Genomic DNA, 26,369 nt, shown 5'->3' with positions numbered 1-26,369 from the left:
AGGAGCATTCAAATACTGCAGTTACTCTGCCCCTTTTTCATATTTACTATCAAATTCCCCTGTTAAGGTATCTGACTTTGGAAATTGCTCAAGCTCCGAATTCACGACAGAGTCTACCTACTCTACTTTAAAGCACTGCTCTTTATCTGCGAGTAACTTTATTGCCTTGAACACACTAAAAGTGACCTTCTGATCTTGAACCTTCATCGTAAGCTCTCCTTTTTGCACATCGATCATAGTTCGGCCTGTAGCCAAGAATGATCTTCCCGAGATGATGGGAATCTTCTTATCTTCCTCAAAATCCAGAATTACAAAATCAACAGGAAAGATGAGTTTGTCCACCTTGACCAAGACATCTTCCACTATACCTCGTGGATAAGCGATGGAACGATCAGCTAGTTGCAATGACATGTATGTCAGTTTCGGATTAGGTAGACCAAGCTTCTTGAAGATAGACAAGGGCATCAGATTGATACTAGCTCCCAAATCACATAAACATTTGTCGAATGACAAGTTTCCAATAGTGCAAGGAATAGTGAAACTTCCAGGATCTTTAAGCTTCCGAGGAAACTTTTATTGCAGAACAACATTGCACTCCTCTGTTAGAGAAACTGTGTCTAAGTCATCGAGCTTCACTTTCCGAAAGAGAATACCTTTCATAAACTTTGCATAGCTAGACATCTGTTCAAGAGCTCCAGCGAAAGGTATGTTGATGTGAAGTTTCTTGAACACCTCCAGAAACTTAGCGAATTGCTTACCCAACTTCTGCTTCTATAGCCTCTTAGGAAAAGGAGGTGGAGGATAGACCTGTTTCTCCCCTGTATTACCCTCAGGAGGAGTGTGTTCCACAGTTTTCTTCCTTGATTCCACCTCGACATCCTTCTGCACCACTTTTTCAGCTACAATCTCTTTTTCTGAAATTGGTAAGGGTGCAGACGCACCTGCATTCTGGATAGAGTTTTCATACTCTTCGTCTTGTTGAATTTGGGGGCTTGCGACATTTCCGGATCTCAGGATGATGGTGTTCACATGTTCTTAACTTCCCTCTTTCCTGGATTGGCTTCTGTATCACTAGGAAGCATTCCTGATGGTTGATTCAATAAGGCGTTAGCAATTTACCCTATTTGGTTCTCCAGAGTCTTGATAGAAACAACCTGGCTTTGGCATATAAAAGTCTGGTTTTTGCACATAAGCCGCAACTCCTCCAATTCAGATTTTTCATTCGAAGATAGACCTGCACCTCCATGAGTTTGTTGTTGAAGTTGGAGTTGTTTTCTTGGTGCATATTACGGTTGTTAAAAACCAGAAGGGTTAATTTGTTTTTTTTTTCAAACTGCTGGAACGGATGTTGCATTGCATGCTGATTGTTGCTCCAGCTGAAGTTACGATAATTCCAGTTGTCAGGATGATAAGTGTCTGGAACTGGTTGTTGTGATCTCTGAAAGTTGCTCACAAACTGATCTGATTCACTAGATATAGCATATTGCTCTGTCGCATGTGAACCTGCACACAGCTCACAAACTCTGGTTATCTGATTAGCACCATAGTTAGTTAGAGAATCAATCTTCATAGACAACGCCTTTAGTTGAGCAGTGATAGTTGTAGCTGTATCCACTTCAAGAACTCCTGGTACCTTGCCATGTGGTAATCTCTGGGTTGGATACTGATATTCATTAGCAGCCATCAGTTCAATTAGATCATAAGCTTCCTCATAGCTCTTTGCCCATAATGCTCCACCTGACACTGCATTGAGCATCGGTCTTGACTGTGCTCTCAACCCGTTATAGAAACAATTGATGATCATCTAAATAGGCATTCCATGATGAGGACACTTCCTAAGCATCTCCTTGTAGCGCTCCAAAGCTTCACATAGAGATTCTCCCAATTGTTGTACAAATTGAGTAAGAGCATTCTTTATTGTAGCTGTCTTCGCCATAGGGAAGAATTTAGTAAGAAACTTCTGAGCAAGATCCTCTCAAGTAGTGATAGAACCTGCTGGTAGAGAATGTAACCAGCACTTAGTTTTATTCCTCAGAGAGAATGGGAAAAGCATCAGATTTATAGCATCTTCAGAAAAAATTGTTGAACTTGAAAGTGTCACAGATCTCAATGAAGTCCCTAATATGCATGTTAGAATCTTCTGTTGGAGCACCCCCAAACTGAATTGAATTATGTACCATCTGAATTATGCCAGACTTGATCTCAAAGGTATTAGCTGCGATAGCTGGCCTGACAATGCTAGATTGAATGTCATTGATCATTGGTTGAGAATAATCCACCAACACTTTCATTGATGTTGGTTCTCCCATTGCAATAAAAACTAGAGTACCTGAAACACACACAAGTAAACCGTGAAAGTACAAGAATCCGAGTCAGTGAACTTTAACGACCATTGATATCAAGCACATAAACTAAAAATTTAACACCGAGTCCCCGGCAGCAGCGCCAAAAACTTGTTAGGACGAAAACACGCGCTAATATTCACGCGAGTATATGCGTTCGTAAGTAATATAGAATTCTTTCTAGTTCGTTCCCACAGAGACTTGTTTAGGTTATTTAAGATTTAAGCAACGATGGTATGGTTATTATTCAATGCTAAGAGGAATAATAATTTGAGATTGTTTATAACTAAGATATTACCTAACATGCAATTAACTAAGAGAATTGAGGTTGAATTACTATATGAGACAAACATGGGATTCTAACTTCATTAAATACTTCATTCAAAGTTATTGTTCTTAACCTTAGCATACAATGGTGATGACAACTAATCAGATGACACGAAACTAGTAAATGCCAACTTTTGTTGTACGGATACCCTACTACCAGACATCCACAAAAGAGATAGAAGCTGAATAGACACCAATTATGTTGAGATGCTATATATAAATAGAATTTGACAACATAAAGGTTTAATGCAAAAATTATCTATCGTGATTAAATAGGGCAAGTAAGATGGTTAAAATTACCTACGAATCATGCATATCAAATACATGAACCTAGGCTAGCATAGCAAGTTCTAAACCCCTATATTCACTTTCGCTTCAATATAGATTAACACGCTATCTTATAAGTTCGTGACCCATATAAGACGAATAAGCACAACCCTATTAGGATATCATACAGTCACCCACACACTAAGATATCGAAACAAATTAACTATTGAAATCCATAAGCAAATCCGTTAGAACCCCACGATAACGATTAGTTCATAACCGAACTCATCATCATTATGGGTTCCGATGAAAGTATGGTATAATAAACTAAGATAAGAGTACTAGGGTTCAAAGAAAAATCTAAAACAAGCATCCCAACTATACTTAAGAAAACAAAAGTCTTCTTCTTCGTAGCCGGCTCGTGCTCTCTAGGTCTTCTTATTGCTCTCATTTTACTTCTTGTTGTTAAAAACGTCTCTTTATTGGTATATATAGGCTCCAGGATGACCAGGACTCTCAAAATATTCAATTTTGACTAAAATCAAGATTTTGGTACAGAAATAGGGTGCGGGCGCGCTACTTTCGGCCGCGGCCGCGCTGAAATAGTGATTTCTGGAGCGCGGGCGCGCTGGTTCTGGCGCGACCGCGCTGGCCTTCTTGAAATTTTCTGACAATTCTTCTTTTGGCCGTATCTTGAGTTCTACTCGTCAGAATTAGGAGATTCAACTTCCCACGCGAAACTATCGAGATTCTCCACAACTTGAAAATGGCCTAGGCTTCCAATTCTGATCTCTTTTCAGCATATTCTCTTGAAAAGCTCCTTTCTTCATTTAACTGATGCATGAAATATAATAACACAAAACATATCAAAAATACCAACAACTTGAGTCCAAAACACTAACTTAAGCTTGTAATGAAGCGTTCCAAGTTGATATAAAATCCACTTATCAGCTTTCGATCAAATTTGTGAAATGAATTGATTAAGTCTTCTAATATGAACTTTTAAGGTTGAAAATTATATTGTATGTGTACTTGATACTAATTAATTGTGAAAGATCTTTGGTGTACTCAAAACTTAATTCCTTTCTTATACATTTATAAATACTAAGGCAATCATTATGTTGATGATTTTTTGTATAATATAGATTGTTATACTATCAATGCAACATCTAATAATATTATTTATGAAATCATCTAAAGAAAATTAACAATTAAAATTTACATATTTTTGTATAATCAGATATGCACAAGTATCATACTCTCACTCCATAATTGACTTTATATCTTTCAAAGTAACTAACTTTATTTCAGATTAACAGCCTCACATATCATATATAACAAATTTGGCGGCATAAAACATGTAATCTGATCATATCTCTAAAATTAAAGTTGTAGATATGCATCTAAATCTTTTTCATAGAATTTTGTTTAAATTCTGATATTCTCATTGCAATTCATGTATTCTAACTCAAAGCTGTATCAGAAACATTGCATACCATATTTTGCAATCATTATGGGTTAGTATTCTACATACAATTTGTATTACATGGTGAACGATTATGAAATCTTGAGTTTACTATTATGTTCTCTTTTAATATTGATTTCACAATTCAATTCTTTCAGCGCCAGTTATAGTTCATTCGCTTTCTTCACTGGATATTTACAGCAGAAACTTGAGGATACGAGTTCGAGTCACAAGATTATGGCATACTAATAAAAGAGAAGGAGTATTTCTTAGATGTAATTTGATTATTTTGGACCCTCAACTAATTCATGTTTAAAACAGATTATTTTACGTTGTCACGTTTATAGTTCTGAGTATACAAATGTAACCGGCATGTTTTCATGTTTGTAAGAATGATCATATGCAGGATTTTGTGAGAGCTGATATATGGAACTCTCTTTAAAATACTATTGTTGAGGGTTAGATGTGTGAAATAACAAATTTTTTTACTACCCACGCATTTGGTATCTTGAGACCTGTTCGTTCTGCGCTAAAAATTATTTTCACACCTTTAATCACAGTCCAAACTATGTATCCAAATAACTTACTGCAGATTTTCATTCCAAGGCACAATTTTGAATTTGTCAGTTTACCTCAGTTGGTTATAAATCCTGAATCTTATGCTCTCGATAGGACATTTGCCATAGGTATCAATAAATTTCATATGTTTTATCCTAACACAACAATGTAGAAAGTCCATTTTTTTAATTATATGACATTGTTCTTTATCAGATATCATAGGAGTTATTGCTGATCTCCAGCCAAGGGTGAACATTAAAACAATTTTTGGAGTTCAGCCTTTTATACGATTCAATCTTACTCAAGGACCGCTGTAAGAATTAAGCTACACGTAAAAAAATTAATTGAACTATTGTATCTACTTAAATTTAATTTTTTTCATTCCTATGTGTTTTGGTACAAGGGTTTCTTTTAAAGTGGATATATGGGGTGCATTGACCGAAAGTATGACTTCACTGTACGAAGACGGGGAAGAGACACCGATCATTATTATTCTGTCAAGTGCCAAATTTATCATGTACAAAGATTAAATTTATCGAGTTAAGATAGTTTATTATATTATTTACTTAGACAAGTACATTGTAAGTTTGTAACATGTTTATTTTGGTTATCATGCGTCGCTATTATCATTAATACTCCGGCCTCCAAATTCTATATTAACCCGGGAGTACATAAGGTTTTTAACTTTAGGAATTGGTATGGATAAAAATATTATTTTTAAAACTTTCTACTTTAATTATTTTTGGGTATAAATGTCTTAATACATATATGTGTATTACAGGCTTGAGGGCAATGGATTTGATGGTGCCGATAATGATTAATGACTTCAATAAGGTAAATATAGCATTTGTTTGTGAAGTAATGTACTTTAAGATTGAACACGAGTTACTAAATCTATGAAATAATGAAATTAAATATTGTAACTTATTTCTAACTGTTTCCTTTACAGGAAAAAAGATTTGAAGGTGATTTACGATATCTGGAAAAAGAATGCATTGCACGGATGTCGCATCAAAGAAAACTTTTTATTTGGATCATAATTTTCGTTAGGCATATCTAAATAAGTTTTAGAGACAAGTCATTTTTTATGTTTAGTTCTGTTTTGTTGCAAAACTTAAAGATTTTAGTTGGATTTTTAGATGGTTTGAATGTACACCCTTAATTATTTCTGTTTATTGAACTACTTCATCAGCCGGATTATCATCCTGTGCATTTTCAGCCTCTGCTGCTGCATCTTCTAAATTCAAATCAACCAGCTCTTCATTATTCGCATGATTATCTAACACAACATGTTTGTTCTGCATTAACTATTTAAATGGATTGCTCAACCCTGATTGTAACATTTGATGCTAAATATTCTCTCAACATTTAACTATATAAACATAATAAATGATTTTAGATATTATTGAAAAAAAATCATGGGATCTGAGAAACATACCAAAGCAGACTTAATCACATGTGTTTGGCTTCTATTTTTGGTAAATTAACTGAAAAATAGTAACAAAAAATGGACGAAATAAAAAGTCTAAGTATAAGTTAAAAGAAAAATGTCCGTTGTATTTTGTCTTAATTTTTGTACCTATTAAGCATTTTTTTGCAATAGATGTTTAGGAAGAAATCACTACTGAAAATATTGTACACGACAATTTAGCCTAATTTTAAGGTCGTATACATTGTTATACCACATTAACTTATTATAATTATTTTCAGAATATTGGATTACTTATAGAGAAGCCAAATCCTAACAAACTCATATGTAAAGATTACGCCAACTGGATTAACATCAATCATGTACCTAAATCCATGGTTGACATACTAATCCTCTTACATATACGGTTAACATATGTTCTATGAGTGTTTAAATTATGTAGCCCTTTAATAATCATTTATTTATTGTTAATCTTCCTCATGGATGGCATGGAAAATAATCTTGCATCACTTGATAGCACTAGGACTGATTGGAGGGTTCGTGTACGTATTACTCGAATGTGGCCTTCATTTTCTCGCATTCAACAATTCCGAGGTGTGAATCTAATTTTACTTGATTCCGAGATAATGTCATTCACTTTATAAAGTAGTAGTATATGACCAATGTTTACATATAATAGTTTCTTAATGAGCCTATATTATGCAGGATTGTCATGTCTTTGCATTTGTGAATCGTGTGATTTGGCATGATGTTAGCAATATCATACTTGAAGGAAACGCATATGATATTGTTGTGGATATGTTGTGAACTTGATGATTTCATTAACAAAAAACCTTAGTAGATTTTACTTTATGAAAAATGTAGCACTCGACGGATAAGGAATATAGTCCCGACGGATGACTCAATATAGTCCCGACGGATGATGATTTAATTATCCATCGAGTGAGTAGCTTGTGTAATAAAGAGTCTGTAGCACATTTCTGCATACATCTAGTTTGGATTCTGTAGTAGCACTCAAGTCATGTTGACTTTAATTAGATATGCAGAATAGGTTGATTAATTATACATAGATGATGTCTTGTAATTCTGCATAAATGAAATGAAGTCAAGTTCCAGATAGTTACCCGACGGATAAACAACAATGCCACTCGACGGATGATCAACAAGGCAACCCGACGGATGATCATGTACCTGATGGATAATCAATTCAAACATCTGTTGACAGTGACAACACAGTCACATGCATCGAGTGTATGCAAAAGGAATGTGGAAGCCTATTTAACTGGGTTTTAGAGAACAAAGAAGCATTACCATTTCCATGCTATTATGAAGATATTTAAAGAAGCTGGAATAGAGTAATGAAGTAGCATAGTATTAGACTTGATAGGTTTTTTTTATTATCTTGTCTTATTACTTGATAATCTTGGTGATATATAAACCAAGAAGTAGCAAATAGAACAATGAGAACAAGACTAAGAACATCATCTCAGAGAAACAATTGTAAGTTACATCCTTAGCATTTCTCTGTAAACTTAGTTGTTCATATTTGTAAGCAGTTGTGAGCTAATCTTGCTACACAGAGTTCTCTTGATATAATATATATATCTCTGGTGGATACATTCAAATCCACCAGAAAGTTTTTAAAGACTTGTGTTTTTAATTACTTGTGTTTTGATTTTACTAACTTCTTATTCCGCACTTTACAAATCAAACACTTATATATTATTAAGATAGAACATTTTATATCTTTTTGAAAAAGGTTCAAGAATTCCATATAACCCCCCTTCTGTAATTCTTGTTGCATTGTTAGGGACTAACAATTGGTATCAGAGCAAGCTCTTGAAAAACAAAGAGTTTAAAGATCACAACAAACAACAAGATGAACAAGAAAGATGTATGAGTGAAGATTCCTTTTCCGGACAAAGATAATTACCATCACTGGAAGGTAAAAATGCATCTTCACTTACTTTCTCAAGATGAGGCTTATGTAGATTGCATAGAGAGAGGCCCTCATGTACCAATGAGAGCTGTAACTGGAAATGAGCCATCCGTTCCCAAGCCAAGGCATGAATGGTCAGATCCTGATATTGAACAAGTCAGGAAGGATAAGAAGGTCATGAATATTCTGTTCAATGGAGTTGATGGTGACATGTTTGACAACATCATCAATTGCAAAACTGCCAAGGAAGTTTGGGATACAATACATATTATCTGTTATGGCACTGAACAAGTTAGGGAAAACAAGATGCAACTGCAAATTCAGCAATATGAGCACTTTCATAGTGAAGATAGTGAGTCTCTTACTGACATTTTTAGTAAATTTCAAAAACTACTAAATGCTCTGAAGTTACATGGAAGGGTCTTTCAGACAAAAGAATCCAATATTAAGTTCCTTAGATCTCTTCTAAAGGAATGGAAACTTATGACAGTCTCATTAAGAAACTCTCAAGATTACAAGGAGTTTACTTTGGAGAGACTGTATGGCATCCTGAAAACTTATGAGCTTGAAATAGAGCAAGATGAGAGGATGGAGAGAGGAAAGAAGAAAGGAGGATCCATTGCACTAGTTGCTGAGTTAGAGAAAGAGAAGGAGATGAAGATGGAAACTGTTGAATCAACTTCAAAGGTCTGTGAAAACAAGGGCAAGGGGATGGTAGCTAGTAATAAAGATTCTTTGAGCCAAGATGATATGGAGGATATTGATGAACATCTTGCATTTCTTTCCAGAAGATTTGCCAAGCTCAAGTTCAAGAAGAACTTTGGAGCAGCTAAGCCAAATAGAAACATGGTGGATAAATCAAAATTTAAATGTTTTAAATGTGGCTTAGCAGGGCACTTTGTCAGTGAGTGTAAAGTCAGATTCCAGCAAAAAGAAGTTTGAGCCTGTGGATTATAAACAAAAATACTTTGAGTTGCTCAAACAAAAGGAAGGGATTTCATTACACAAGAAAATGACTGGGTAGCAGATGGCCTGGATGAGGATGATGATATCAACTATGTCAATCTAGCCCTAATGGCCAAGTCTAATGAAACAGAGACAAGTTCTTCAAGGAATCAGGTAATCACCACTAACCTACCACTAACCTTGCACATTTATCTAAAGCTGAGTGTAATAATGCAATAAATGACATGTCTACAGAATTATATCATTTGCGTGTTACACTTAAGTCTCTTACTAAGGAAAATGCTAAAATCAAAGAAAACAATTTATTTTTAAGTGAGAGGAATAATGTGCTAGAGTCTCAGTTCATTGAATTTGAAAAATTGAGAATTGAGTGTAAAATTGCTAAGGATGAATTAACTGAGTCCTTGAAGAAAGAAGAGATCTTGAAGAAGTAGCTTGAATGAGAACATGAGCTGATTAAGGCATGAAAAACATCTAGAGATGTTCATGCTCAAATCACCAAAGTTCAAGGTATTGAGTCCTTTTGTGATGCAGCCTGGAAGAAGAATAAGGAGAAGCTGGAATCCAATTTGGTTGAAGGATTTCTAACAGATGTAGACTCGATGGATGATGAGGGTCATCCGTCGGATAACAAAAAGGGTTATCCATCGAGTGATATAAATCCTCATCCGTCGACTGTGAGCAAACCTGTGAGTAAAGCCAAACTTGCCAAGTTAAATGAGAAATATGGATCAATTTCCAAGAATTTTATTATAGGAGAATCCAGTCAAGTGAAGAAGGAGAAAAAGGCTAATGTTGGTCATATGACTGTCAAGCAATTGAGTGACAGACTGGAAAAGATTGAGGTTAAAATAGAGCCTAAAAAGAAAAATAATAGAAATGGTAAAGTAGGAATTACCAAGCATAACAACTACACACCTGATAAATATGCTCCTAGAAAAATCTGTGTCAAGTGTGGTAGTGTAAATCATTTGTCTGTTAATTGCAAAACTACCATGCCTACTTCCATTTATGTGCCACTTCATTTTCCCAACATAAATGTCATGCCTTCTATGCCTATGAATATTATGTCTACACAGAATATGAATGCATAGTTTGCTAATATGCCATTTGCACCTAATCCTTATTATGCTACATTTAGTATGCCACAAATGTCATTTAGTATGCCTTACTGGAATAATATGTTTACTAGTAGCATGCCATTTCCTGTTAATCAAAATATGTATGATAATTATGTTGTAATGAATGGTTTCAAAGGTCCAACTCAAATGACTAAGGATGAATCTGATATCCCCAAGTTAATTGAGATCAAACCTAAGAAACAGAAAAAGAAAGCTAACAAGGCAGGACTCAAGGAAACTTGGGTACCAAAATCAACTTGATTTGATTTTGATGTGTGCAGGGAAATAGAAAGAATCTATGGTACTTGGATAGTGGTTGTTCAAGACACATGACTCGTGATTCTACCCTGCTCACAGAGTTCAAGTAGAGAGCTGGCCCAAGTATTACTTTTGGAGATGACAACAAGGGTTATACTATGGGATATGGCTTGATTTTAAAAGACAATGTCATCATTGAGGAGGTTTCCTTAGTGGATGGTCTCAAGTACAATTTGTTGAGTATCAGCCAGCTATGTGATAAAGGCAATTCAGTAAACTTCAACTCTGAAGCCTGTGTTGTGACAAACAAAAGGAGCAACAAAGTGGTTCTCACTGGAGTGAGAAAAGGAAATGGGTACCTAGCTGACTCCAACTCATCAAATGCAGAATATGTTACTTGTCTTCTCAGCAAAGCAAGTCAGGATAAAAGTTGGTTATGGCACAAAAAACTATCCCATTTAAACTTCAAGACCATGAATGAACTTGTAAAGAAAGAACTGGTTAGAGGTATTCCTCAAGTGGAGTTTTCTAAGGATGGATTGTGTGATGCCTGCCAAAAAGAAAAGTGAATCAAAGCATCATTCAGAAAAAAGCTTGATTCAACAATTGAAGAACCTTTGCAACTGCTACACATGGATTTGTTTGGACCAGTCAATGTGTTGTCCATCTCAAGGAAAAGATTTTGCCTAGTAATTGTAGATGATTTCTCAAAGTTCTCTTGGACATATTTCCTAAAGTCTAAAGATGAGGCTAGTGAAATCATCATCAATCACATAAGGCAAGTCAATAATCATCCTGATTTCAAAGTTAGAAGAATCAGGAGTGACAATGGAACTGAGTTCAAGAATTCAGTCATGAGAGCATTTTGTGAAAAAAATGGGATTTTGCATGAGTTTTCAGCAAGAAGAACTCCACAACAAAATGGAGTAGTAGAAAGGAAGAACAGATCACTTATTGAAGCTGCAAGGACAGTGCTTGAAGAGTCTAAGTTACCAACATATTTCTAGGCTGAAGCTGTAAATACTGCATGCTACACTCAGAATATTTCTCTGGTTAATCAAGCAAAATGCATGACTCCCTATCAATTGTTCAAGAACAAGAAGCCAACTCTAAATTTTCTTCATGTCTTTGGCTGCAAATGTTATATCTTGAGAAATCAAACTGATCAGAATGGGAAGTTTGATGTTAAAGCAGATGAAGGAATTTTTGTTGGATATGCTGTTGGTAAAACATATAGAGTCTACAATCTAAGAACCAACATTTTTGTGGAATCAATACATGTTGTGTTTGATGATAAAAAGATTGAAGGACTGCAAGATGGAGATTAACATGAGAGCCTCAAATTTAACAATGTGGAGATAGTTAGTGATGACAGTGATGATGAAAGTGATCAAGAAACAGTATCAAAGGATAATGCAGAAAAATCAACTACCAGAGAAGCACAAAATTCAACATCTGTCGAGTTGCATAAAGCTTCATCCGTCGGGAGACAATCTACTTCATCCATCGGGAGACAACCAGCTTCATTCATCGGTACTCAAAATTCACCATCCATCGGTTCATCTAAAGAAGCTGGAGATCAGAATAGATCACTTACAGAAAGTTCCCCTTTCTCAAATCAAAGATCCATTAACTCAGGGGGAGTTTCTAATAATCTAAACTCAATCACACATCAAGACAACAATGAGGCCTCTTCATCTAGAGCTAATCTACCTCAACAAAGGAAATGGACAAAGGATCATCCCTTTGAGCTCATCATTGGTGATGTATCTTCTAGAGTTTAAACAAAGAGAGCAACTCAAGAAGAATGTATATACAGCGGCTTTCTTTCTAAGGAAGAACCAAAGAAGGTAGAAGAAGCTTTGTTGGATCTTGATTGCATTTTAGCTATGCAAGAGGAGCTAAACCAATTTGAGAGGAATAAGGTATGGAAGCTGGTGCCCAAGCCTAAAGGAAAGAATCCAATAGACACCAAATGGGTATTCAGAAATAAGATGGATGAAAATGGCATAGTAGTTAGGAACAAAGTTAGATTGGTTGCTAAGGGCTATTGTCAACAAGAAGGAATAGATTTTGATGAAATATTTGCTAATGTTGCAAGACTTGAAGCCATCAGAATCTTCTTAGCCTATGCAGCCCATGCCAATTTCAAAGTCTATCAAATGGATGAAAAACTGCCTTTCTGAATGGAGATTTGTAGGAGGAAGTCTATGTTAGTCAGCCTCCTGGTTTTTAAGATCCAAATTTTCCAGAATATGTTTACTATCTTTTGAAAACACTTTATGGAATGAAGCAATCACCTAGAGCCTGGTATGACACTTTGTCAAAGTTTCTTTTAGAGAATCACTTCACTAGAGGTACTGTAGACAAAACTCTTTTCTTTAGAAATGTTAATGTCTCTATTATACTTGTTCAAATTTATGTAGATGACATTATTTTTTGCTCTAAAGATTTAAAACTTTGCAAAAGGTTTGTCAAATTGATGCAAAGTAAGTGTGAAATGAGTATGATGGGAGAACTAACTTACTTTCTTGGTTTGCAAGTTAAGCAAGTTAATGATGGAATATTCATGAGTCAAACTAAATACAACTATGATCTTTTAAAGAAGTTTGATCTAATGAATTGCAGATCTGCGAAAACTCCCATGGCCACTGCAACTAAGCTTGAATTAAACACTACTGAAAAGTCTGTCGATATTTCAAATTATAGGGGCATGGTTGGCTCACTTCTGTACTTAACAGCTAGTAGGCCAGATATAATGTTTGCTACATGTTTGTGTGCTAGATTTCAGGTTGATCCTAGAGAATCTCACTTAGTAGCTATTAAGAGAATTTTCAGATATCTCAAGGGAACACCAAAACTTGGCATTTGGTACCCTAGAGATTCTGGTTTTGATCTAACTGGTTATTCAGATGCAGATTATGCAGGTTGTAGAATTGATAGAAAAAGTACAACAGGAACCTGTCAATTTCTAGGAAACAAGCTTGTGTCTTGGTTCAGTAAAAAGTAAAATCCAGTTTCTACTTATACAGCTGAAGCTGAATATATTGCTGCTGGCAGTTGCTGTGCACATATTTTATGGATGAACAACCAATTTCTAGACTATGGTTTGCAAGTTGAAAGGATTCCCATTTTCTGTGATAACACAAGTGCAATTACCATCACTAAAAATCCAGTACAGCATTCAAGGACAAAGCACATAGACATCAAGTACCACTTCATAAGGGAAGATGTAATGAATGGTACTGTAGAACTACATTTTGTTCCAAGTGAAAAGCAGCTTGCAGATATATTTACCAAGCCACTGGATGAATCCATCTTTTCAAGGTTGGTAAGCGAGTTAGGTATGCTAAATTACTCTTGAATCTTTATAGATTATTTGTAAGTTGTAATGCAGCCAGAAATTTAATTAATTTTTCAGTCATGGATGAAATTTTGGCTAAGTCAAAATTTACATCTCGACGGATGATCACTATCCATCGAGTTTGATCATCCGTCGGTATACTATTTGTTAATAAAATCAATTACTTTTTTGGAATATTTTATGACTCGACGAATAACTGATTTATCCTTATCCTTCGAATTGTCTTATTCTTAGCCGTTGATTCTCTGAACATTATCCATCGAGTATACTTACAGTTTGTAAGCATAACACGACAAATAATTGATGAAATTTTTACAGTTTATTTATTATTAGTTTTTTTAACGGCTACTTTGGGCAATTCTTATTGGTTACTTTATTTTACTTTATTATTTTTGACAGTTATTTTTGAGATAGTTAAAAGCTTAATTCATTTTCATTACTTTTCTTTTATCATTCTCAAATCATCTGCTCTAATTTCTTTCTTTCTCAAAAGCACTTATGCTCTCTCTCTGCAAGTTTTTACTCTCTAACAATGGCACTTGTCGTCAAGATAATGTCTCAAACTGGATTTATTTCTGAGAAGAACAACTTCACTGCTCTTGTGAACAAGGGGATTCAACAGTCCGGTGACTACCACAAGATGATGGATTTTGTGAAAAACTGCAAACTTAACTATGCCATGCTGGAATCACCCACCATATACTGTGAGGTTGTTGAAGAGATGTGGACAACTGCTACATACAACTCAGCTGATAAGACTATCACTTTCACTATTAAAGGTAAGGAATTCTCTGTTAATAGTGACATTGTTAAAGCATGTTTCAAGATTCCTGATAATATTATAACTTCACCACACACAGACACAGACATTATTAACATGCTTAACTCCATGAACTATGCACTCTCTACTTCTAAATTAAGTGAAATCAGGAGGTTGGGTCTTAGAAAGGAATGGAGTTATCTGTGTGATGTAGTTACCAAGCTCTTTTCTGGTAAAATCAGTAATTTTGATTCTGTCAATATCTCTATGCTTCACATGCTTTACATGCTTGTTACTGATTAATTTTTCAACTTTAGTGATCTTATCATAATTGAGTTGGGGTTTAAGTTAGGGGAGTTAAATAAGAGGGTAAAAATGTTTATTATGCTAGATTTTTAATGATGATTGCTAACCACCTCTCTGAGGATATTGTGCTTGAGAACCCAACCAACAAATTAGATTGTTGGGTTCAAGAGAGAAGGATTATTGTAAATTTGAACAGGGAAAACCATCACAAAGAGGTGTCACTCTCCTATTTTCCTGTTATGGAGGCACCTCAGGTAAGTGAGGTAAGTTCAGCTGTCCCTACTCTTCCAGCCTCACAAATTTCTTTGCCTTATAGTGTAGCTCTGGCAACTGTGTCAATGACCCAACAATTGCCTACCCAAGCTACCAAACCATCAAAAATTTCTAAATCCAAGTCAAAGAAAGCCCCCTCTAGTATCTCTCAAAAGATGGCAGTTGTAAAATCCACCAAACTGAAAGAGGGGAGTGTGAAGGTGGGTAAGAAAGGTGAAGGACAGGGTGAACATCAAAGAAACCCTAAGGATAAGGTTGGAGAGGTGAGTGTTTCCCAGCCTAGCCACACTGCAGTTTCCCAACAAACTGCAGTGCTTAATAAGGACATAATCTCATTGCTAGTTGCATCCTCCTAAAAGGATGTGACTATTGAACGAAGCTCTCAGCCAAGAGCACAGGCCAAAAGGGTAAGGGACACAAGCTCACCCCAAACCTATACTAGAAAGAAGAAACCAAAAACCCTTGGGGATGCACAGGGTTCACACACTGTGCAAACTGGTGATGAAGACACAGTCACTGCACATTTTCAAAGTCAGTTTGATGTGGCTCCAATAAATGTGGAGTCACAGCCAAAATCTTTAGTTATCAAAGCACCTCAAAAACCAAATTCTCCCACAAACTCTCTTGATGTGGATATGATCAACACATCAATTCCCGATTCCCCTTCTTTAACTCTGTTGGGGAAGCCAAAATCTAGTGCAAGTGAGCATCATCTTTTGGATGATTTGTCGGCTCACTTGCCAATTCTTTCAGGAATTGTTGAGACATCTGTGCCAAATTTCTCATCAATCTGCACAGAGTCCACAATAGTTTCCACTCCAAACATATTCATTTCTACTCACTTGATGGATACTGCTCATCCATCGAGTAGTGATTGTATTCCGACGGATAAGCTTAACAGTAGTTATCCATCGGATAGTCAAACTGCTAACCCGACGGATATCCCTTATCTGTCGAGTGTCTCTGCACAGCTTCAAATTTCATCAATTATCTCAAGTGCAAAAGACTTAGTGGTAGTACAATCACTCCTAGGATTGAGGGAAGGGAGTGAACTGAGTGAGAGTTTGGGTTGCTCCCAGGAAAAAGGAGAGGAAAAGAGTGAAAATATGCAATCCAGTTCTTCAGGATTGGCAAAAGAGAGTGTGAGGAGTCCCACCTTAGATGGTGAAGGTGAGGGTGTGAGGGTGGTGAGCCAAGGTGAGACCTTGATGCAAGAAAAGAGAGAAAACGAGAGAAAAGAAGGTACTGAAGATATAAGGGTGGATGTTATTGTAAGTGAGTTAATAAATGTCCAAGATGCAAACAGGGAGGGACTATCTCAGCAAACTCAAGCTGTTATAGATTCCACCTCCTTAGATGCTGAGACATTTACTCACCCTGTTCCAGCCTACCAACTTCTAGCTGGACAGGGCAATGATAATGCAGAAAGGATTCTAAACTTGGTGCACACCACACAGTCCATACAAAGAACTAAGGATGCCATCACAGCTTTGCCTTCTACAGCTGGTGATGTTGATTATGAGACTGGTGGTTCAGAAGAATTCTTTGGAGGTGAAGGTGGAGATAGTGAAGAAGAGCCATTGGACATAGGGGGAGAAGTAGGCTCTAGTTCAAAATCAGGCATGCCATCTTGGGCATTTTCAAAGCAATGTGATGAACACTACTTCAAGACAACCCTGATTTAACTCATAAATCAGACAAATTCTGCTCTTCAAACCACCACAAATGCCAGTACCAAAAAGCTCCTTCAAGCACATCTTGCTCTCTGCAACTACAACAAATCCAAGGTTTTCAACATGCTCAAGATGTCAACACTATCAAAGGTGATATTGATGAGATGAAAAAGGCCATTTCTGACAAGATGGACTCTAAACTTTCAGAAGCTACAATGCTTGAGATTAAGAGACAACTCAGGAAAAATTCTGATCTTTCCACAAAGATAGATGCCTTAGATAAAAGAATGACAGCAATGGAAGCATCTCTTACAGCAATTCATCTACACCAAGCTCAACAAACAGACTTGCTTCAGAAACTGGTGGCTGCACAAACCTCCTCCTCTACTCAACTTGATGATAACAAAAAGGGGGAGAAAGAGAGTTCTAGGAGTTAGGGAGAGAAAAAAGTGCTCAACATTCAAGTTAGCAAAGTAATTGTGCCTACAATTACTATCTCAAAGCCACCAGCTAAGGACAATATTGATCTGATAAAGGAAGCAGTAGCTACTTTGAAAGCAGCTGAAAAGGAGCAGTTGAATCCAATCAACTGGGAGAAAATTGATGAGGGTATTCAAAAGAAGTTTGGGCTAGTAAAGAAGCCAGAAAAGTCAGCCATTCATCACTCTCAAGTCAGGAAAATCTCTGTGAATGAAATGAGCATGAACTATTTGGAAAGTGGGCAGCCATCCTGCATCAAATCTCCAAAGGCTGAAGTACTTTTGAAGCCAAGGGTGAACTATCCAAAATCATCACTAAAGAACCCTTTGGATACAGTATATGAGACATCAAAGCCTGATGAGAAGAAACTGTTGTCAAGATCCATTGCCTTCTACAAGGATCCGGCTGATTCAGCTTTGAAAAGGAGAATTGCTAAAGTTTTCTAGAATGGTAAAGAAATTTGTGTGGTGGCTGGACATCCTCAATTTTCTGAAGAAAAGAGAGAAGAAAAGGCAAGATTGAAGCAAGAAAAGAAGCAAGTTGCTCTAGATGCTTAAAAGATTAAACAAAAGAAAGAGCAAACTGCTATCTTGGCCAAGCTACAAGCTGTGAAACCAACACAACAAATTCCTGCTCAGCCAACTAAAATCACTAAATCTCAAGATTCAAAGAAGCAAGTTGAACCACAATAGAAGAAATCTAACAGATACAAGGAATTGGCCAAAAGAACCAAAAGGAAATTGAACTTTGTTGGTAAGGAATTGGAGGATCAGTTTCCCAAGGAATCCATTCCAACTACAACTCAAGCATCAAAACCCTCAGTGGTATTTGAAGACATTAAGGTGGTGGATCCTTACGGGAACATTCATGGTGAACCTACTGTGCCTAAGGATGAACCAATATACTGGGAAAGTATACCAATTCCTGACTTCAATTTACCAATTCTTAACAAGCCAAAGAGAACAAAGTCAAGAGCAGTCAAGAAAGTGAAGTTGTCACCTCTCAAATCCAAGTCTCTAACCAAAGCTCAATCCAAAGTCAACAAGGGAGATTATATGTACTTATGTGACATCAAGGAATTCTCTGATCTAAACCTCTATCTAGATGAACTGGAAGAAGTTAGAGGGATTGATGCCTACAGAAATCTACCTGAAAGGTTAGTTTTCAAGTACAAGGGAGGAAAGGAGATTCAATGGCCACTTCACAGGATCCTTCAAGGAAGCCAATATGTGCTGATAAAGGTGTATTCATCATTCAAGAAGAACTTTGGATTCAATGTAACTGCAAGAAGACTTGTTTTAAAGAAGATTGAAGAACTGAGGAGTATTAGAGCTAAAGATACACTCCCAAAGACTCTTACTATTCCTTACACAGGGAGTAGAGTGCATCTAAGGCCCTACTGGCTGATGGAGTTCATGGATGACAAAGGAGTTAGAAGATTTTTCAGATTAGAAGACCAATTGAGCATCTCTAGCAATGAGACTCTTTTGGAAATGCAAGAAAAGCTAAATCTCTCAGAATCTGATGAACTGGAATTCCACAGACAGCTCCAAAATCAGATAGAAGAAAACAACAGAAAGCTTGGAAAGAGATCCAGATCTTCAAGGAATTAGATTAATCTGCTCAGGCTAGAGGAGCACCTTGAAAATGACTGTGAGATAATCTTTGTGCATTTTTTTATTTGAAGCACTTTATAGTTTTACCTACTTACTTTTAAAGTTGTATTTTTAGGGTGTTTTGTTATAATCAAGTTTCTCTTAATTTATGGCTACAATTCCAGTAGACATAAATTGGGGGAGATTGTTGTGGATATGTTGTGAACTTGATGATTTCATTAACAAAACACCTTAGTAGATTTTACTTAGTGAAAAATGTAGCACTCGAAGGATAAGGAATAAGTCCCGACGTATGACTCAATATAGTCCTGATGGATGATGATTTAATTATCCATCGAGTGAGTAGCTTGTGTAATAATGAGTCTGTAGCACATTTCTGCATACATCTTGTTTGGATTCTGTAGTAGCACTCAAGTCATGTTGACTTTAATTAGATATGCAGAATAGGTTGATTAATTGTACATAGATGATGTCTTGTAATTCTGCATAAATGAAATGAAGTCAAGTGCCAGATAGCTACCCGACGGATAAACAACAATGCCATTCGACGGATGATCAACAAGGCAACCTGACGGATAATCATGTACCCGACGGATAATCAATTCAAACATCTGTTGACAGTGACAACACAGTCACATGCGTCGAGTATATGCAAAAGGAATGTGGAAACCTATTCAACTGGGTTTTAGAGAACAAAGAAGCATTGCCATTTCCATGCTATTATGAAGATATTCAAAGATGCTGGAATAGAGTAATGAAGCAGCATAGTATTAGACTTGATAGGTTTTGTTTTATTATCTTGTCTTATTACTTTGTAATCTTGGTGATATATAAACCAAGAATTAACAAATAGAACAATAAGAACAAGACTAAGAACATCATCTCAGAAAAACAATTGTAAGCTGCATCCTTAGCATTTCTCTGTAAACTTAGTTGTTCATATTTGTAAGCAGCTGTGAGCTAATCTTGCTACACAGAGTTCTCTTGATATAATATATATCTCTGGTGGATACATTCAAATCCACCAGAAAGTTTTTAAAGACTTGTGTTTTTAATTACTTGTGTTTTGATTTTACTAACTTCTTATATCGCACTTTGCAAATCAAACACTTATATATTATTAAGATAGAACATTTTATATCTTTTTGAAAAAGGTTCAAGAATTCCATTCAACCCCCCTTATGTAATTCTTGTTGCATTGTTAGGGACTAACAGATATTCATAACTTTATAGTAATGGAGCCTACATGAATTTTTGAGACTTGTATCTCTTGATAAGATCATTGTTTACCCACATGATACCATTGTCCATCCTGTTCCGTTTGAAGTAAATATGATTCCAAGGCTCAAGTTTGAGTTTAAGACTATTCCTGAGATTTCTGAACTTGCAATGTCACTTTCTGAACATGTGCCCCCGGTACATGCTATAGGTATTTTTGTATCTTATCAACCAATTGTTTCTATTTTAAATCATCCTTTAAAAATTCTAAATATATGGCATTGCATAGATATTGTTGGCATGACTCAAAATATTGAACTAGTAAAGTAAGTTTATATTGGTGAGAAAAAGTTTCTTCATTTTGAGTTATTTGATGGCAGGTAAGACCATTATTTCACTAATAAATGTAGTTTCGATCACTGTTTTGCAATGTTGATATGATTGTCTATCTTTGTTTCCATATCAGCAACGTGGTTAAGATTTGTGCTTGGGATCAATTTACTAATGATGTTGTTACGACCGGCATTTTAGGTAATATTAATTATGAATTTGGTGTAATTATAAAGCCGAATGCAAATATATTCAATGATTGTACGTTGGTATGAGTGAAAAAATTCTGCATTATAAATTTGCTTTATGTAGTATATGATTTTTCAAAGCAAGAGTTTATTTAATTTCATTATTTTTGATTTATAAGGAATATTCTAAGCCTTGGAAAAATTTTCCTTTAAAAGGTAATTTGTTCACAAATTTTGAAAATGATTTTATAAAGTCTCTAAAAATCCAAGTTATTTTATGGTATAAATTTTATAATTTTTGAACTTGTATTTTATTTTATAAAAATAAATCTTTACAAATTTTATTTGTTATAATTAGAAAATTACATGGCTACCCTTGCATGCAAATACTCTTCCAATTCAACTAAGGGGCAAGGAAGACATTTCCAACCCCACTCACTTTCATTCTACTAACCAAATTACCACTTTGTCCTTGCATGCAAATCTATCTAACTATGTTGGAAGGTTACTCTTGTAAAATCTCAAATCCACTCACTTTTGGTCAAATAAAAACCAAACTAACATGATTATTACTCCACTTTCACCCCACCATTTCCACACTCCTCCTTTCCTCCCCCCTCCTCTCGGCTTTCCCCTCTCCTCTCGGCTTTTTGGCCGAAGCCATACCCCCCTCCCTTTTCTTCATTCTTCATTCAAGCTCCCACTTTTCAATCAAGTAAATGTTACTTCCTATATCTTGATCATACATAATTCAAAGAGTGTTGATTGAAAAGTTTAAGTTTAAAGGTTGCATGTAAAGGTTTTAATGAAACTCAAAATACAACCTTGATTCTTGTGAGTTTAGGGTTATTTTTGAGAGGACTACAAGGAATGGAGAAGTGCCAAGTCTTGAGAGGGAAACTCTTGATGATTAAATGGCCATTCCCATCCATTTCATTCGGCCATGACCATATGGGAGCCGAATGAATGGTCCTTAAGACCATTCTTGTTTCTTAAATCAATTTTTGCATGTTTATGTGATAATGACTTGAATTTTGTGGTGAAAATTTGATAAAACTCTTTGCATGCTAAGTGATCATCTAGGTATAGCTTATGCTATGCTTGCATATCAATTTTATGATAGAATATATGTAGAAAATATGTTGTTTTGGTTTGGAAAACCCGAAGACATGCATGCATGTGGATTTCTCTTAGAATGTTATAAGATTTTGATCATTTGGAAAGATTTTGTTAGTGAGCCTTAATTTCAGTAGGAATAATGTGTTAATATTGATTTATGCTTCTTGTTGCATGGTAATAATTCGTGGTTATCTTTTAATAAAAATGCATATCTTGTTGTTTCAAAAGCATGAAGATTTGTGAGTTATGAAGTGTAGTTTCTTTTGTTTTGCCATAATTGTACCTTAGGTAAGGATGATCTCACCCAAGGTTATTTTGAGAATAAGGGAGTTAGTTCAGTATATTACCATGTTTAAGTCTTGGTTTGAGTATTGGGTTGTTGGTAGTTGAGTTTGTCAAGTCAAAACCTTGGAGAAAGAAGAGTTATAGTTTCTGCAGAAAATCAGTTTAGAACTCTGAGGTTTAGAGTGAGTTTTGACCATGTCATTGATATGCACTTTGAGGCCCAAGCCACCAGAAGTTAGTATTGGGAGTATATAAAAGGTTTTACAAGTTGGTTGGAGGTTTGCATGTCATTTGGTTAGGTGCACAAGTAGAATAACAAAATCTGTCCAGCAGGGGACAGTTTTGTTGCAACTTAGAAATAGGAAGATTTGACCATGTCATGGGTAGGCCCTCATTAGGCCCTATTGGGCCTTAGTTAGAGGGAGTGTCAGAGAAGTGTTTCCAACCATAGTTCATAGGATATGAGTTAGAACCATGTGTCGCAAGTTAATTCAAGTCAGGGCGTTTTCTGCCCAGAAAAACAGGGGAACCTTGGACTTTTAGCTTAGGCCCAAGAAGGCCCAAGCCAGGCCCTTGAGCCACATCAAGTTTGTGAGATGCCCTTAGGTCTGGAGAGTCTTGTGTAAAAGTTTTGATGGAAAAATAGTAGTTTAAGAGTGTCTAATACACTCAAGAAACCATAGTTGTCATTCTGAAATTTACACCAGTGAGCACTTTCACTTATCACATAGTTTTAGAACACTTAGGAGTGAGTATTAGGTCGACCACCATAGTTGTAAGATAGTATAAGGTCAGTAGAGCAAAAGGCACAAGTGAGGGTCAATAGGTTTTGGATAGTTTAGTAAAGGCACATCGAGTTAGGAAGCCAAAATTAGAAGACTTTGTCTAGTTTAGCGACCAAGTGACTTAAGTTGTGAATCGAGATCGTCCAAGCCTAGTGTTGCATTATGGTAGATATGATGTTATTAATTTATGATATGTGATTATGTGGCTATGTGTGAACATTTGTAATTTAAAAGTGAATATAAAATTAGGTGCATATAGGCCTAAGTGCCATCCGTGTTAAATTTCGGGTTGTAAATAGGTTAAGATGGTAAGAATATATTATAATGAGGATTATTATTATTTATGTAGGATCTCGAGACGAGGGAAAACTTGCCATAAAGGTCGAGTGAAGCTCCAGTTGTTGCTCCTAACAGTCAGACCAGACCAGCCTTTCTCAAGGCAAGTGATTCAACTTGACCTTCGTATTTACTGTAAATAGTTCATATATCGATGCAATTATCCTGAGTCATTTTGATATATTTAAATCAAGCGTATCTTTTGTTTATCTTTGAGTTATATAGAGATGCCATGAACCCTCGAGTACGTATTGCAAGTAGTTCAAAAGTCTTTTTCATGATAGTTAAATGTCATGATAAAATGAAGAGTTATTATATTACTTGATTGATCCTCTTGATTAACATGCTGATGATTCCTAAGTATTGATATCTCATCCTGATACTTGAATCCCTATAAAAACTTACCTTGAATCCTGAAAGCCAGATATTTATCAAAGTGATTCCTCATTGATTGATACCCCTCTTTCTTATCTTAAAGCTTGACAATTCTGATATATCCTGAGCTAAAGATCATTTCTTCATACCTTAACACCCTTAGTATTCATGAAGCTTATCTTCTTGATGATCCAACACCTGTACCTTGACGAGAAACCATTGCTTTAAGCCTAGTTTGGCATTACCCCTTCATATTATCCATTAGCCTCACTAAATTTTCTTGTCCAAGTTTTGACATATGAAAACCTTTTAGTTACCCTAATAGAGTAAAGTTTTATGAATCATGGCCCTGAGAGTTAGTATCATCTTCCCCGTGTTTCGAGTTAATCTATAATCCCTTGATAAAAATGTTTACTGTAAAAAGAGATTTTAGTTAGAATTCGGCATCAGTGTTTTTGAAATAAATAAAATGTGGGTTTTCAGTCCCAAAGGGGGATAAATGTTTTCTTTGAATGGTGGATCTGGACTGAGACGCGAGTCGTTTCCACATTTATATTAGGCTTAAAAGTTGCCTAGGGATTCCCATTAATGTTTTAGAACCCAACGAGGTTCGGGATTACTTCGCGGCTGATCACCGGCTGTAATCTGTAGAGTCATAAAATAATTTTGATTAAGACATGATTTTAAAATTGTTTTGATACTAGCCAAATGATGCCATCGCGCATAGTTTTATCTCTCGTTATCATTGGTTATGTCTTTCCATTATCATTCTTTAATATATATCTCGATTTATGTTTTGTATCGTACTGTTAGCATTTGTTGAGCATTTGGCTCACTCCTTGCTTTACCCTGATATTACAGCTAGCAGCTATGGTAAGATTCAAGCAGACTACCCGTATGACCTGTGATGCTGATGCTTATGTTCGAGCTCAGGTAGAATAAGTGATAGTAGTTTGTGTGAGGACTCGGTTTTTAAAATAAGATGTAATAGTTGGTAGTGTTGGGCTGTTCCAAACCCTAAACTATAAGATCTTGGATTTGGTTGTATTAATTCTTTTAAAATTTTGTAATAGCTATATTTATTTTGCTGTTCAAGTTGGGGGCGTGACAGGTTTTGGTATCAGAGCTACGGTTTAGAGTCCCTGGACAGCCCAAATAGGTTATAGGTTATGTGTGTAGGATATAGATAATATGCGAGAGAGTAGGATAAGTAAATTTATTATTAATACTCCTCTTATTGGTTGTCAGCAAATGGCGCATTCCTCGTCATCCTCTGGTTCGGACGACACTATTGCTTTCACGGTGTATGCTGAGTTGAGGCGCGAGTTCGACATGCTTCAGGGCAAGTACGACCGACTGATAGACCGACTGAAGAACGTGTATCCGGACAGCCAAAACTACAAAGGGAAGCCCAAGGAGCAGATGACTGGAAGACTTGAGACCTTGGTTCAGTATGTCAACTCTAAGCTTGAGGAGATGCCAGCGCACCGGGACCGCACCAGCCAGTATGTCATTCAGATGGTGGCGGATGAGCTCCAGAGCATTGTGAAGACGCTTCGAGAGGAAAAGACTACCAAGCCCCGTTCAGATGGATTGGAGCCTTAGTTCTTTCCGTTCACCTTTCATGTTGTTGTACCATCAGACTCTGTGGAATCCCCAGTTGTTTCCGTTGTTTCCTTTAAATAAGCCTGTTATTCCTAGAATCAGACTTTGTCCTAATCTTATGTAGTGTGACCTTTAAAATTTTAATAATTATGTGCTATTATTCCATTTGCTCTCAACTGTTATTTTACGTTTTTATCATCATATCTGCTTAAATTGGAAACTGGACCCCATATGTAAAATAAGAATGCCATGCGATACCCTCGAATCATTTTATCATTCATATTTGTTTTTGACACAACTCTTATTTCAGGATCATGCCTCCTAAAAAGAAGAACCCAACAACCACATCCACCACAGACCCAAACATTCTTCGACTACTGGAAACCTTGTAACAGCAGACCAATGATATAGCTCAACAACAACTAACTCTTCAACAACGAATTGAAAACCAAGATAACCGTGAGCCACACCAACCACCTGAACCACCAGTACCACCTAGACAGATTGTCACTTTCAAGGCTTTTCAGAATGTGAATCCACCTGCATTTCATGATACCACTGATCCAGTGATAGCTAACACATGGATCAAGGAGATGGAAAGGGCTTTTGAGTTGGTACAGTTAGGAGACGATCAGAAGATGCCGTATGCTACTTACTTCTTGAAGGGAGAAGTCATCTATTGGTGGGAATCAGTAAAAGCTATGGAAGTCACTCAGCAGGTTTCTTGGAAGAGATTTAAGAAGTTATTTCTGGACAAGTATTACCCTAAGTACATGCAGAATCAGATGGAGCTAAAATTTCTTGAGTTGAAGCAAGGGAACATGACTGTATTGGAGTATGAGAAGAAGTTCACTGAGTTGTCAAGGTTTGTGACAAAGTATACCAGCACTGAGGAGGAAAAAGCAAAGAAATTTCAACAAGGATTGGAGCCTTGGATCAGAGATAGAGTGGCTATGTTTGAGCTTGAAACTTACGCGGGAGTAG

General features: G+C 36.2%; 1 non-coding gene across 1 annotated transcript; it reads left to right on the top strand.

Moving 5' to 3' along the window:
* Positions 1-1,814: 1,814 nt before the first annotated feature.
* Positions 1,815-1,921, top strand: LOC141699893 (small nucleolar RNA R71). The gene has a single exon (XR_012566145.1). It is a non-coding gene; the product is annotated as a small nucleolar RNA R71 (small nucleolar RNA).
* The last annotated feature ends 24,448 nt before the right edge of the window (positions 1,922-26,369 follow it).

Source organism: Apium graveolens, unplaced genomic scaffold (genome assembly GCF_009905375.1).
Source record: "Apium graveolens cultivar Ventura unplaced genomic scaffold, ASM990537v1 ctg1471, whole genome shotgun sequence".
Taxonomy (NCBI): Eukaryota; Viridiplantae; Streptophyta; class Magnoliopsida; order Apiales; family Apiaceae; genus Apium; species Apium graveolens.
The sequence above is the reverse complement of the archived record's forward strand: the minus strand, read 5'-3'. Positions and strand labels throughout refer to the sequence as shown.